This window comes from Euleptes europaea, chromosome 14 (genome assembly GCF_029931775.1).
Source record: "Euleptes europaea isolate rEulEur1 chromosome 14, rEulEur1.hap1, whole genome shotgun sequence".
NCBI classification, from domain to species: domain Eukaryota; kingdom Metazoa; phylum Chordata; class Lepidosauria; order Squamata; family Sphaerodactylidae; genus Euleptes; species Euleptes europaea.
In genome coordinates this window covers 12082020-12096590 of record NC_079325.1, presented here as the reverse complement: position 1 = coordinate 12096590, position 14571 = coordinate 12082020, and positions in this window count along the sequence as shown.

Genomic DNA, 14571 nt, shown 5'->3' with positions numbered 1-14571 from the left:
GTCAGTTAATAGCATTTGTTTGCTGTTACTGAGCAGGAGAAATTATTCTGCTAGTCTGCTTTCCACTCCAAATCACTGGTGCGCAAAGGCTAAAAAACCCTGTGAGCAAACTTGTGGAGGGAAGGTTGAGGACCAAGTAAATATTCTCCCCCAGCGGCATGTTGCATGGGTTAGTAAACTGGGTTGGGGTGGAAGGTGAGTTGGACATGGAAAGAGTGCATCAGCACTCATGGTGTCACTTCTCTCATAAAGGTGTGGTAGGCCAAGAACTGCTTCAGATCATCCACTGTCAAGACTGTACTGCATGTTCTTCAGTGACAGTAATTTTATCAGTCCAAAATCTGCAATGAAATGTAAGCCTGGAATCAGTCTGGCTGAAAGATGAGGGAAAACACTTTAAACGTTCAAGCAATCTTTGCCTTTACCATGCAGGTTATATGACTAAGAAATCATTTTAGTGCCAGTCTATTTCCCCATGTGAACTTCTTTCACTGCTCTACTGAAAAGCAGCTGATTCCAAGCTCATTTTCCCATCTCATTCCAGCTTTCTCCTGAATCATACTGCAGACTACTTCAAGAGAAAATAATGTATCTTCTGGAGCACAAAATCAACTGACCGGCATTAAAGGTCACATGACTGATCCATTTCATTAGCTAGAAATGATGAAGGAACACCAACAACTTAACAAGGCAGAGTGCTGCTGGGTTAAGCTATAAGGATTTAGAATGAACCCCCTTACCATTTGGAAAGTAAAAGTAAACATAAAACACAAGCCTTCTTTAGAGCGAAAAACCATGTGGAATCTGTTTGTACCACATAAGCAAATAAATATTTCATGTGTCTAAGACCTTACCTAAATAATATCTATTCCACTAAATACAAAACCTGTTTCAGGAACACTTCCTTCTAATTGTGCATGGAGAAGGCACTTTTTCCTCAAGCAATAACTGGAAATCAACTCATGTGTCACATGAACACATGAAGCTGCCATATACTGAATCAGACCATTGGTCTATCAAAGTCAGTATTGTCTACTCAGACCGGTAGCAGCTCTCCAGGATCTCAGGCAGAGGTCTTTCACATCACCTGCTTGCCTAGTCCCTTTAACTGGAGAAGCCGAAAATTGAACCTGGGACCTTCTGCATGCTAAGCAGATGCTTTACCACTGAGCCACGCCCCCCTCCAATTTGCACAACATACCATTTCAGGGAATCCCCCAAACCTTGGGAGTGACTTTTCAGTGAATATGAGGATTAAAGCCCTTGGACTAGTGGTGGGAGAACAGGAAGTTCCCATTATGTAAGCGGAACAGTGTCCACTTTTTTCTATATAAGCCAGTCTCTTCAAGATGGTATTTAGGAACTCTTCAGAGTCAATCTTCAGATATAAGTTCCTAAACTAAGATTTGTCATGAATACATAGTGTAGATTTTGTAAAACAAATACATAAAATGAATGAAAGTTGTTGTTTTTATACACCTCATTTCATTATGCCCAAACAACCTGCTTTGGATTTCGTACTGCTGAAACTGCAGAGTAAACTCCGGATTATCAAAACTCCATGAGGCCCATGTCAAACATTATATAGGTAAAACCTGCATTTTCCCATACACCACTGGAAATCCCTTTGATATATAACCATATAGCACAAGACTTTCAAGCATGTGATGCATGACTGCTAGGCTACAACCCAGAAAACAGTACTAGTACTGAAGAACAAGGCTGCCGTTGTGATGAAATGATGCCTCACTCCACAGGTAACACAAATAACAATTATAATTAATTTGCACCCTGTCAATGCTCAAAGTAACTTTCCGAGCTTTAGAAAGGATGCCAAACATATTTCTATAGCCATCTTTCAGACTGCCTGTCTAGGAAGATGACAACTGATAATCCAATAGTAAATAGCCAAACATTGTTTTCCTGTAGCATTAGGATCCTACATGTAATCAATGGATTAATTGGAATCTTCTGGAACCAGGGGACTGGAATTTCTACCAGATAGGGGGAGGAGTCTGATGTTCATACAAAGTGTGAGGGGGAGAGATTTGTTGGGAGTCTTGCTCAGAATACCAGGAATTTCAGGAGAGTTCCTCACAGTCTGAGGAAGGGGGGGAGAAGGTTTTGATTCTTTAATTGGCTAGAACAAGGAAGAGAAAACATAGCTTCGAGAACATAACCTGGACAGAGACAGAGCCAAAACAAAATGACAGAAAATTATATAAATTCAATATCACACTTAGGGAACCATATTTCCTTTCATATTTTTTTCCTTTGCTACGTAGTCAGACATTCCTGTACATACTACAGGTTCCCTCCCCCCTTCTTTTTTGAAATTAATTGCTTTAAGTTAACATTTTCCATTTTCTGAAACTGGCATCTTATTGCAGTCAGTCGGCTTCACTTAAATTTGCCCACATGTGAAACATGGCCAGGAAAAAACTGTAGGTAAAAAGAAACGGCTTAGCTTTCAGAACAGCTCCACAAATTCCTTGTGGCAGTGTGCGTTAAAAGTTTCTCATGCTTATTGGGTGTGGGAAGGTGGAACAAGATTGGAGTCTAGTAACTTGGAAGCTGGGCCAGCTGGGCACATTTCATGTCCCCGTGTGGGCCCCATTTTGCCACAGCTGCCACTGGCTGGTTCCTTCTCAGGTTCTGGTGCTAACCCTCCTCTTCCACCAGCCGGGCAACAGAAAGCCCTGCCTGCTACGGTAGATAGGGAAGGGACAGGACAACTGTGCCACAACCTCATCAGCTGCCTCAGTGCTGTGGGTCGGTTCTTTAGACTGCAACCTGGGAACCATGTCCCTGAGATGTTCTGGAACAGAGCTCTGATCCAACATGCCTTTTGCCAATAACTCCTGGCTCTCAGTTCCTGCAGGATTCTTTTGGGAGGAAGGCAAGGACTATGATTTTTTCCATTGAGAAGAACATGCCTTGCAAAAAAATACAGAGTTGGGCAACTGCAGCAACATGAATCTCTATTGTTTAACAAAGTTTTTCCGTCCCAATTTTTCCACAGCTTCTCTTTATTCTTTGTCTCTGCTTACATTGCATAACAGTAAGTTATACAAATCAAGCTTCCGCCCATAATCCCCATAATGTGGATCTGTAATTTCAACAGGATACCCAGGACGTAAGAATACAACTGTCTTGCTGGAGTAGACCAAGGGTCCATCCTGTAATCCTGTTTCCAACAGGAGATAGCCAGATACTTCTGAAAACAGAGCGCAGAGATTATCAGAGTTGCCAACAGGCCTTAAGTAAAATATTCTATCCCTTTAATAGAGGTTTCATATATGGAAATGGGCGGCCAAAACCTTTTATGGCATACAGGTAAATATAATCACCTGGTAAATAACATCCCACTAAGCATCTTATGAAAGGGACAGTACATTTTTTTCTCCAGGCAGTTGGTGACTCGAAAGATGACAGTGATAGTTCTTAGTTGTATACAGTCTCTGAATATGGAGGTTTTCTTATAGATATTAGCTATGCCATTTTTAATAGATTTATGATTTTCCTGATCAGGAGGAAACAAGTAAGGTTACCTGAACCTCTGGGTACAGGTGTGCTTTAAAATAATGGACAACATGTCTAAGTATTGGTGAAATAAGGCCCATGTAGTTGGCAGCCTTACAGACAGAAAGCCAAGGAAGATTCATCTGAATGTGATTAACTTGTTTGGAGCAGCTACTGAAATTATTATAAAAGTAGGCAGATGGACTGTTAGTAGGTCGGCTAAATACTGAGGAAGTATTAGAAGCTTGTCATATTATCAAGATTTTGCACTAACACCAGTGAGACCTAGGTTCAAATCTCTGCTCAATCATAATGCTGTCTTAGGTTGACTGGCCCCTCCTGCCTCACAGTGTTATTAGGGAATAAGATAGAGAAAGGGAGAAATATGTTCAACATCCTGAGCTCCTGGGAGGAAGGGCAGGGAAAAAAATGTGGAAGATATAATAAACTTAAGCTTGACACATTCCAGTACCCTTTGAAAGTTGCCTGAAAAGGCACACCTTAGCTGAAGCTTACCAAGAACTGTGGCCAGGAAAAACACTCAATGAAATCAACGTAAGGGCACAGTCAAGCAAGCCTTTTGAATTTCCATGTTTGCAGTTCTTTAAAATTGATGTAATCTGTTTATATGCAGAAGAACAATTAAAACACTACCGAGGTTGAAATAATTAAATAACAAGAACAACATAGGAGTGCTTTATAACCTGAGCAGCAAGTTCATCAGAACAGATAGGAAGCAACCACAGTTGGATGCGGCCAACTGCTTGTAGTTCTTCCTGCACCCAGCACTGTGTGTGTTCCCAGCGTTCAGGGCAGTTGTTCTTGGCCTACGCAGTAACACTGTCTGCTCTCCCCTCCCCAACTTTCCTGCAAAAATCTATTCTCATGGGTTGAGGGCCAATAAATCCTATTCCGTTTATAGCATGTGATTAACTATGGTAAGACTGTTGTGGTTTTATGGGACACATTAAGAAATACCACACTCCTGTGGGGTTGCTTTCATTTTAAAATATTAAAATGCTGAGATACATAGTATTTGAGAAATCTGCAAGGCCGAGTCTTTAATCTTACCTGATCAATGTTCGGCCTTTGATTTCTTGGCTTGCTCCCACCTCACTTACTTGCAAAGCTTACTGCCAGGTCCTCTTAGGAATTTAGGCTCCAACCTAACAAAAAATTTGTGATGGGCGCTCCTCCCCTCCCAGCCTGACCTGGAGTTGGGCTTGCTACACTGAGCTATTGAGCTGATAAACTGGAATACATTTTAGCACTTTTGGAGCCCGTTTCTGAATTTCAAAACCCCACCCATGTGCTCCCTAACGTAACTGGGAGAACTATGGATTTCAACAAGCCCGCTCTCTAAACCTACTTCTGGCTTTCACTGTAGTGGCCATGTGGGCAGAGCAGGAAGTGTATGTCTCCTCCTCCTCTTCCCAAGAGCCTTTAAAGCTGCTTGAGCAGGACAGCTGGGAACTGTAGCTTGCAAAGAACGTGACAGGGGGGAAGGAGGGGGGAGAGATGCCCTCTCTTCCTTGAGGTCACAACCATAGTCAGGTAAGTGGGAGGATGGGAGAGTTACAATCCAAATCACAAAAAGACTTGGATTATAATAGTGATGTGTTATAATGTTCACCTCATATTATCAGTGAACATTATGAGCAGCCAAATTTCATTTGCCAGGTCCAGAAGTTATGAGTTCTGGCAGAATCACTATGTACAGCCAAGGTTTCAACAATCTTACCACAGCTCATGGGGTCTTGGTATAAAGATCCCACCAGTAGTGTTCACATTATAATGAATGCATGCACATCCTGCATGTATGTGCGTACATCTGTTTGTCAGAAAGAGCCAAATGAAACTGGGTACCAGTACCTGGATAAATGTGTGGTTTCGATCACATGTTCAACTGTATGTGCATTGAATGTAACCTGAGAAATACAAAATGCACATAGAAAGAAAAATCTATTGTACATGGATGGTAGCTGTGTTCACTGTAACTTGTGAACAGGGCTAGTAAGACAGCCACAACGTCTCCTTCACCTTAGGGTATAACACAGAGAGCACATTGCTCTTCAAGAACTCTAGCACAGAAAGATGGGCTACCTTTCCAGTAGAATGTGACTGAGACAGTGAAGAAGTCACAACAGGTGAGTAAACATTTTAAAGTTTTGCAAGAGTTTAACTGCTCCATCTGCTACTGCTTGGGCTTTCAGTAATACAGGTTTCTAAATATAGCACAACTTTCTCCTTGTACTGGAGAAGGCATCTAAGGCCAGCTTCTTAAGACAGTCTTATCTGAAAGACAAAGTTAGGTATGACCTGTTGCCTTTCAGATGTTGTATTACTAGACATAAGCTTTGATGGCTGCAGGTTATTTACAAGGGATGCAATCCTGCATGTAGCTTAACTGAAACCAGCTGGGGGGGGGGGGCGTTAAGTAGCAGGATAACAGCTATTCATTCATTCCCAGTGGCCCTTGCTCCAGGAATAGTGGTTTCCCATTATCTTTTACTAGGGCTACGTCTAAATTAGAAAAACATGCAGTGTGTCTTCTTCAAAAAGATGCATTGTATCTTGAGGTGCACTAAGATACTGGCAAGATTGTGCTCATACTTATTATTCCAAAAATTGAGCACTTCTGTGTTCCATCAATTTCAAAGGGATAAACTGAACTCAGATTTATAGTAGAGATGGAAAGTTTCTGGAAACTTGAAACATTAAGGAAACCAGAGGAGTTTTTGGGGGTGGGTGGGTGAGAGGAGGCCAAAGAATATGGAAGTCTTGGTAAACATGGCAAAATATTAATATGTATTTTAGAAATACTGCTGTATAAATAAAAAAAACTTTTAGAGATTTACTGCACCAATAATAGTAAAATAATTTTAAATGTAAATTTACTTTAGCATCTGAAGCACATGAAGTGAATTATGTATGACTGCTGGCACAAAAATTGTACTTTATGGCATACTTTAAAAGTATAACAAGAATAACAAGTAAAGTAACAATTACAAATATACCAAGTGTCAGAGATTAATCTGCTGCATCTTGAAATATCTTTTTTTCTCAACTGACAAAAACTTAAGGAAAAGAGAGGGTTCTGAGGCAACCGTGACTGGCCCCAGGTCACCCAGTAGACTTCATGAGGAGAAGTGGGGAATTGAACTCAGTTCCCCAGCTTAGAGTTTGCCACTCTTAACCACTACCCCACGCTATCTCCAATTAAAAGGATCAGGTAGTAGGTGATGGGAAAGACCTCTTCTTGAGACTCTGAAGAGCCACTGCCAGTATGAGTAGACAATACTGACTATAATGGACTGATGGTCTAAATTAGTATAAGGCTACTTCAAGGGTTCTTGTGATTTACAGTGCATTCCTGAGCTGTGCCGGCATCCAGGAGGCCCAGCAGGGCCCGGGCAAGTTACACCACCGTTAGTGGCACCAACGCCGACGGAGCCCTCCAGCAGCGTCCAAAGGCAGGCAAAGGCTGTGCCAGAGACCCGCAAGGCGTTCCCGGCGCATAATGGGGTATAAAGTAGTTTCAGCCCGGGAATGCCCCCCCTTTTTTGCCGAGATAAGAGATACCTTTTAGGTGGTGGGTTGCACGGATATTTTGCACCAGGAGGTGGTTTGGGTGGGGCCGAAACCTCCTTTGGACACAGCACAGGCATTCCGCTCAGGAATACACTGTTAGAACACTGTACCTATGCTTAGGATTTGTGTGGCTGGCCCCATATATAGTAAGTTTATATCCTGCTCCATCCCAGTAAGTATACATCCCTGGAAATGCTAGCGTAACTGAAGTTTAGCTCTCTAATCAGGATACCCCCCCCCCCCATTTCTGACTCTGACCTTTAAAGACTTAAAAACTGGAAGGCTTGTCTGAACTGGAAAAAAAGGTTTTTCAACTCTTGTACATTTTAGTTTGTTCTTCATGTGTGTTTTTCAAACTTTTATCAACATTTGCAATACCTCTCCAAAATCAATTCTTGCGTAGGTTACTTGTTTACCAATCGAAGTGCGGAAGCCATACAGTTGCCACTACCATTGCTACTTCAGAAATCTTAATCCAAGTAGGGCTGTTGAAAAAGAAATTCGGTAAAATTCGGAGTCGGCAAAATTCGGCCCATTTTTATTCAGGAAATGCCGAAGTCCGAACTCCCCCGCTTCGGGTCCGTGCAATTCGGCATGAGATCCGGAGTTCGGGGAAAAATTCGGCCGAATAAAGCCATTAAAAACACAATCGCGCCTTTCCACGGCTCCGGGGGGGGCATTTTTTGGGGTAGAGGTCCCAAACTTTCAGCGTAGCTTGAGGGGACCCTTCTTGCAAGAACCCCCAAGTTTTGTGAAGATCGGGTCGGGGGGGGGGCTGGGAGCTTCGGGCGTGGGAGGCAAGCTCTGCTAATTGCAAACCCCCATTGTCAGAGATGCACATTAAGGGTGGGGGGACCCCTTCCCGGCCCCATATTTCGCCCCCCCGATCCAATCTTTACAAAACTTGGGGGTTCTTGCAAGAAGGGTCCTCTGAAGCTATGATCAAAGTTTGGGGGCTCTACCCCCAAAAATGCGCTCCCTGCAGCCACGGAATGGCGCGAATGTGCACACGCACCCCCCCAAGGGGGATCTCTCTCTCAAACAAACAGATACTCTCTCTTTCTCTCCCTGGGCCATGCAGCAGCTGGGCTCATGCACTCAATCGCGACTGATTGGCCAGACGAAGACCCAGCTTGGCCACCGATTGGCCGTGGGAGAATGCTGCTTACTAACTGACGGTTATGCTGCTGCGCCGAACCCCGAATTTATTCACGGAACACCCCGAACTTGCTGAATTCAGCTCCCCATTTTCCCACCCTTTTTGAGTTCGGTTCCATCCGAACTAAAAACCGCCGAATCAGGGGAAATTCGGCTGTTTTTTTGGTTCGGGACGTACTGAATCGACAGCCCTAAATCCAAGATCTACAGCAGCATGAGTTGGCTATGTAACTATCACTTCAAAAACTTAATTCTGCAACAGGAAAATTTTATAAGCAGTTCCCTCACCCCTGTCAACTTCCTCCCAAGCTTTCATTTTAGGTCTCCTCCAAAACTTAAAAGCTTTACAGCTCCACTTTTCTTTTTGTTGCACTAAAAATAAAAGGTTCATGGTATGTACTCATTCACTAATCCATCCATTACACTTACATAAGTTTCGTCTGTAGAAGGAAGTGACTTCCAGGAATCTTGCTCAAGTTTAAACAAGACCAATAGTTAGTATTGTCATCACCTTCTCTACACTGAGTCATCTTTGAGCAATCATATGAACAAAACTTTTTATGTTAAGACCACTTTTAAAACTTCCTCAGTAACAAGCACTTCCGTTGCAGGATCAGCACAGGCATGCCAGCACAAACAAGGCTTTCTTAGAAACACTGTTGGGTTCAGATCTGTAACTGCTATCCTTAAAAAGGGAGGGAGGGTGATTGACTGTGTTCTGTGTGGTCTTCAGAAGGAGCTCCTAAATCCTTCTATTTACCTTTTCATTGCCCTGAAGTGGAATCAAACAAAAAAGTGTGAAGAGTGTGAAGACTCCAATTTGCATTTGCAGCAGATGCTGCAGCTACCTTAAGAGAAAATAGGCAGGAAACAGCTTTTGTATACATGCAAGACTGCTAAAGGTTACCTGGGAAAATTAATTTATTATTGTTCAGAGTCCTGAGCCTGATACTGGCAATGAAAAACAAGTTATTGCATTGTTCTAGTAAATTCTGGTTCAACGAAAGGAAGGACAGGAAATATGGTCACTTGCACAGCACTTACAATTTTATTATTATTTGGGGCATTTATATACCATCTTCCGACTCAATGTTGTATATATTACAGGTGTTATGATACATACAACAAGAAAGGGAAAAGAAGTTAAGCAAATTCCGGTACTACCTCTTTCTTCTTTAGTAAGCAGCTGCAAATTGGGGGTGGGGGTAGCATCCCTATGTTTTATATGTGTTTGGATTCTGTGAAGGGAAAATTAATTGAAAAGCTCCTAGGAGACTTTGACTTTTCTACATTTCTTTAAACTCTTGACATCAAGATAAAGACATCCTCATCCCGATCAGTTCTCTCTTAATTTTCTAAGCCCAGAAAAACTGAGTGACAAAGCGTGTATTCCAAAACCTGAGACCCAATAAAAAAAATTTCAAAAAAAAAAAGACGACTGGGGGGGCTGCACTCATGTAAATCATTAGGCAGGCTGCATTCTAGGTTAGTAAAGTTTATGGACTTATTTGTAAGGCTGCCATGAGTAGTTAATCATACAATTGGCGGGACAGTTAAAACACTCTATATAAATCACCTAAATAAACCTTCCCAAATAAAACCCTGCTTTCTCCACTCCTAACTCCTAACATTTCAGTTACTGGATCCGAACTGGGTAATATTTTTTGAAGACTAGCTCCAGTAATTTGGCAAACTTGACCTGCACAGCACTGAGCTTCTTGCCTGACCATGGCCTCTTTCAAACATGCTGTTTGTCTGTGCCTCCTTTTTCCCATGCTCAAATTTCCTCCCTCATACTCTGGCTCTTGGTAACTGCAGTTTGGTATAATGATCACATTCAGCCAACTAAGATTACCACAATTTGCCCCCAAACCAAAATTAGAAATCATAGGTTTGCAAACTGGGTTTGCAACGTTGGTTGAAAAGCAAATGACAGTTTGCGGTAACTGTGGCTTGCCTGACCCAAGCATCAAGGCAAATTATAATTACTAAGAACCAGCAGATAAGAGAGGGAATCTGGACACGGTTAAGTGGAGGAAGGAGCATGCAAGCATGACAGGGTTTTGCCCCTGTGGCTGCAAAAGAAGCCTCAAGATCATGGCAGAATTGCCAAACTACTGGAAACCAAACTTCATTGGGGTTAATGTGATCTGAGGACATCATTTTAAGAATTCTCGATGTGAAGGTAACAGAATTATTACAGTAAGAAGCACTGCTTGCACCAACTGCAACCGCAGATGGCAAAACACACTGACATTTTTAATTTAGATCAGTATCCGAAATAAGCAAATTAGCTTTTAAAAAAAAGGAACAAGTTGCCTCACTGACTCAAGTAGTCCCATTCCAGCTTCATTACATGAACACCTACCTTTATGTAAATATGTGTCGGAAAAATGGTGCTAACTCCCACTGAGATGGTTATGGGTTTTGTGTGTGTGTGTTTTGCAAATTGCATTATATTGTTGAAGAATTTTCTGCTGTGGTAACTATTGGGGCACAAAGAAAGCCTTGCCCTGCAAAACTACGAGATAAGATGGGGAGAGCTGTACTGTTTGGTGCAGCTGCTTCTATTGCCTCTACCCCTCTCAATTGCTTAAACTTGATTGTGCCAGTTCTGTTGCACACAAAAAAAGTCGCAGGAATATCTTCTTGCATAATCTGTTTTACCTGCATAAAAGCAAGCTAGTTTTTTTTCTTATCAGCTGTTCAATCCCAAGTCTTGGAGCACTAAGTACTCAGCTTTGATGAACTTCATCAGAAATGAGTTTTCAGCTTCCAGGCAGCAGACTAATTGCAGTGGGCACTTAGGGTAGGTATAAGTAGGCACCTACTTAATAGTATGCACTATGCACAGAAGCCATTATGTATCTCTTCTACGTCCTGGTTAAAGGAACTGAAACATTTTTGCTGCTGTACTATGCTAAGGTCAGGACTCACCAGAATACTGGTGCTCGAAGAGGCTCTTGATAAGTTTCACTGGTAGCAGCTCCCTCTATGCCAGTTAAGAAACTGGTTTTGAAACTTGCCTCAAGTTATGAGAAATGTCACTGGGCTGGTGCAAGCCTCTTGTATGAGAGTGAGCAGCTCCTTAGTTCTTGGCCCAAGTGCCCAGAACTGATAGTTGTTGGGCAGAACAAGCCTTCTCTGTGACATGGAACGTCGGGGTCCAAGGTGTACTGGGTAAATTATGAATTAACAAAAATTCAAACAAAAATACAAAACATGAATTGTTGTGTATCATATTTATAACGCAATGACTTCAGCCTTGAGCAAGTAGTATCTTGTCCCCATAGTTCTGCCTTTCAAAAAAAGGGGATGGGGACTTGAATGAAGGGTTATGATAATTAACCAAAGGATTATGATAATTAAAGGGTTATGATAATAAAAACAGTAAATATGGACTTTGTATTCTGAAATACAAAGTTATTTTAAAATAAAAAAGTTATTTTAAAAGAATCAAATCCAATGTAAAATTAAACCTTAAGTTAAAAAGATAATTTCATATTAGAAAAAAAATCCCACTGATTTCTACCTACCCCAATGTAAAGCAATGATATATGCTGCCACTTGCTTGGGGGGGGGGGGGCGAGAAGCCACTGTCCCTGACCCCAATACCCAAGCAATAATTTTCTACTGGTTGGACTCCTGAACCCGCTATAATGCCGCCCAGTGTTTTTCCACAGCAGTACTACAGCAACTGCGCGTGCTCTCTTTTGATGGCTCAGTGGCAGAGCATCTGCTTGGCATGCAGAAGGTCCCAGGTTCAATCCCCGGCACCTCCAGTTCAAGGGACTAGGTGAGTAGGTGATGTGAAAGACCTTCTGCCTGAGACCCTGGAGAGCCACTGCCGGTCTGAATAGACAATACTGACCTTGACGGACCAAGGATCTCATTCAGTAGAAGGCAGTTTCATGTGTTCACTTGGATTACTCTGTAAAGCGCTAGGTATTACCAACTTATTTATGAAATGCCTAATGCGCTAGGTGTTGTACATTTGAAAAACTCTAACATATCCCTGCCACCAACACATAAGATCTAATAAATCTAATAAATGTAAGATCTCTGCCTTGAGACCCTGGAGAGCCGCTGCCGGTCTGAGTAGGCAATACTGACTTTGATGGACCAAGGGTCTGATTCAGTATAAGGTAGCTTCATGTGTTCATGTAATGGAAAAGCTGGGACCAGCAGCTATCCACACAGTGCTAGGCTGAGCGTGCGTGTGGGGAGAAGCATCAGAAGTGGGAAGCAAAGTGACGTGTGGATTTATATCTCTTCCCACTCACCACAAACTCTGAAATGTATTGCTATGTTTGAAACACTTCCCTTTATCAATGCTGTGGCTAATACATAAGTTATTTCCTTGTCTAGATATAATCTCTAACAACACTCCAGGGCCTATGAAACGCTGTGGTTTGCACTCGACAGTTACTACCTCCAGCCAAGCAGGACCAGCCAACACTGTAACTTCACCAGCCTGGAAGAAAGGTTTCCCTTTGTAGTCGTCCACAAACAGAATAAAGCAGGGCTTGCATTCTCAATCTTCAGTTTGTAACGTCAAAAACGTTACCAGTATACCGTCACTCTTCTACAATGCAGGGTAGGGGAGCTTACTAATGGAAGCAGTTAGAGGTCCAGAAATGAAATTTGTTGGTTCGTTATCCACTTGGGGAATTACACACTGTGTTAACAGAATAAGAACGTCTGTACTGACCAAGGGTTGAACCTGTGAGCGGAAGTGGAGCCCCTGTTTCTAACCTATTGTCAGTAATTCCCACAATATTAAGCCATGTTTGTAATTCCCTCCTGCTGAACTATTTCTCACTTCACCTGTGCTACATTCTTAAGACAACTAATTAAGTAAACACAAGTGGCTGTAAAATGAGTTTGCTGAAATGAAGGTCAGAATTTACTTCACACAGCTAGCGATGCACATGCGATGACAGAGAGCAACATGGTAGCACTAATATACTCCAGGATGTTTCACTAATATAAGTGAACCCTCTCCTTCAATCTTGTTCCTAGGTCCTCTCCTCCCAAGGATCAGACTTTCAGGGGACACTTCCGGCTGCTGCGGGAGGCGAAAGCTGAGAAAGTCACACTACACAGGAGTTCTTTGCACCTTTGTACACGCTGCACTGGTTCCAAACCAAGGATTTATAACTCAGCATAAACCTTGCTCGACAATACTTGTGAGGCCATTTGTATGCCTGATCTTACAAACGGTACCCTGTTGCATGTAACATTGATAGTACTAAAGCCTGCTTTATCCTGACAGGCTCACCTGACTCGCACGCCTCAAGCTTAATGAGGTCGTTATCTCTTGCAGTGCAGAACCTTCCAGGTCCTAGATGTCTGGAATGATACTCATAGTTCATGGCTGCTGTCTTATTGCAAAATGTGAACATAAAACTTCTAAGCCTAAAGTAGTTATTGATAAACTAAGGGAAGAAGATGGGAGTATAACAGAATTGCCTTTTACTAATGTAGCAATGTCATCTGTTGAGAAGATGATCTTGAAACAGTGATAGTGTAATTCTTGCTTTCTAAGGACAACGCTTGCATCTTACTCTGGCAAGCTATCAACCATCAGGACGGATTGATTTAAATTGAGATTAAATTACATCTCAATAATAAATGGAAAATTGATTTAAATCCACAATTTAATCTTTTCTTGATTATTTAAATCACAGAGAAAAGGATTAAAATTGTAGATTTAAATCAATTTTCCATTTATTATTGAGATACTTCCCCAATTCAAGTGCATGATAATTAGATATTATAACCATAAAACATATTGATTTAAAACTGTGTATAGCCTTTAGACAACCTTAGAGGGTACCCTGCAATGTTTCTTAAATGTTTAATATATTGTTTTAGAAAATGATGTTCACTATACAAACACAAATGATAAGTTTTGAAACAGCAATACTCATAACTTCACACACTGTCTCTTATGGCATGCAGTTATGACAGGTTTCTGTAAACATATGATGGCTGGAATGAACACCAGAAGATCCAGGGTTCCTTTTAGTTTTAGTCTGTTCCTCCGGACCTCACAAAAACGTAAATAATCTCAACCAGAAGCAAAGGCTGTGGCAGCTACTGGTCAGATCACTGTCACCTGTATGAGATGGAAGGTTGACTGATTGTTTGATTAACAAGTATAGTCAAATATTTGTAATTTAGGGAACTGAGATTTTAAAGATCAGGTAGTTCCAAGGCACAATACAGGAGTAAAAGAGACACCCAATGGATCAATAGGATAGTCCTGGGGTGACCTTTCCTACCTTGGTCTCAGTA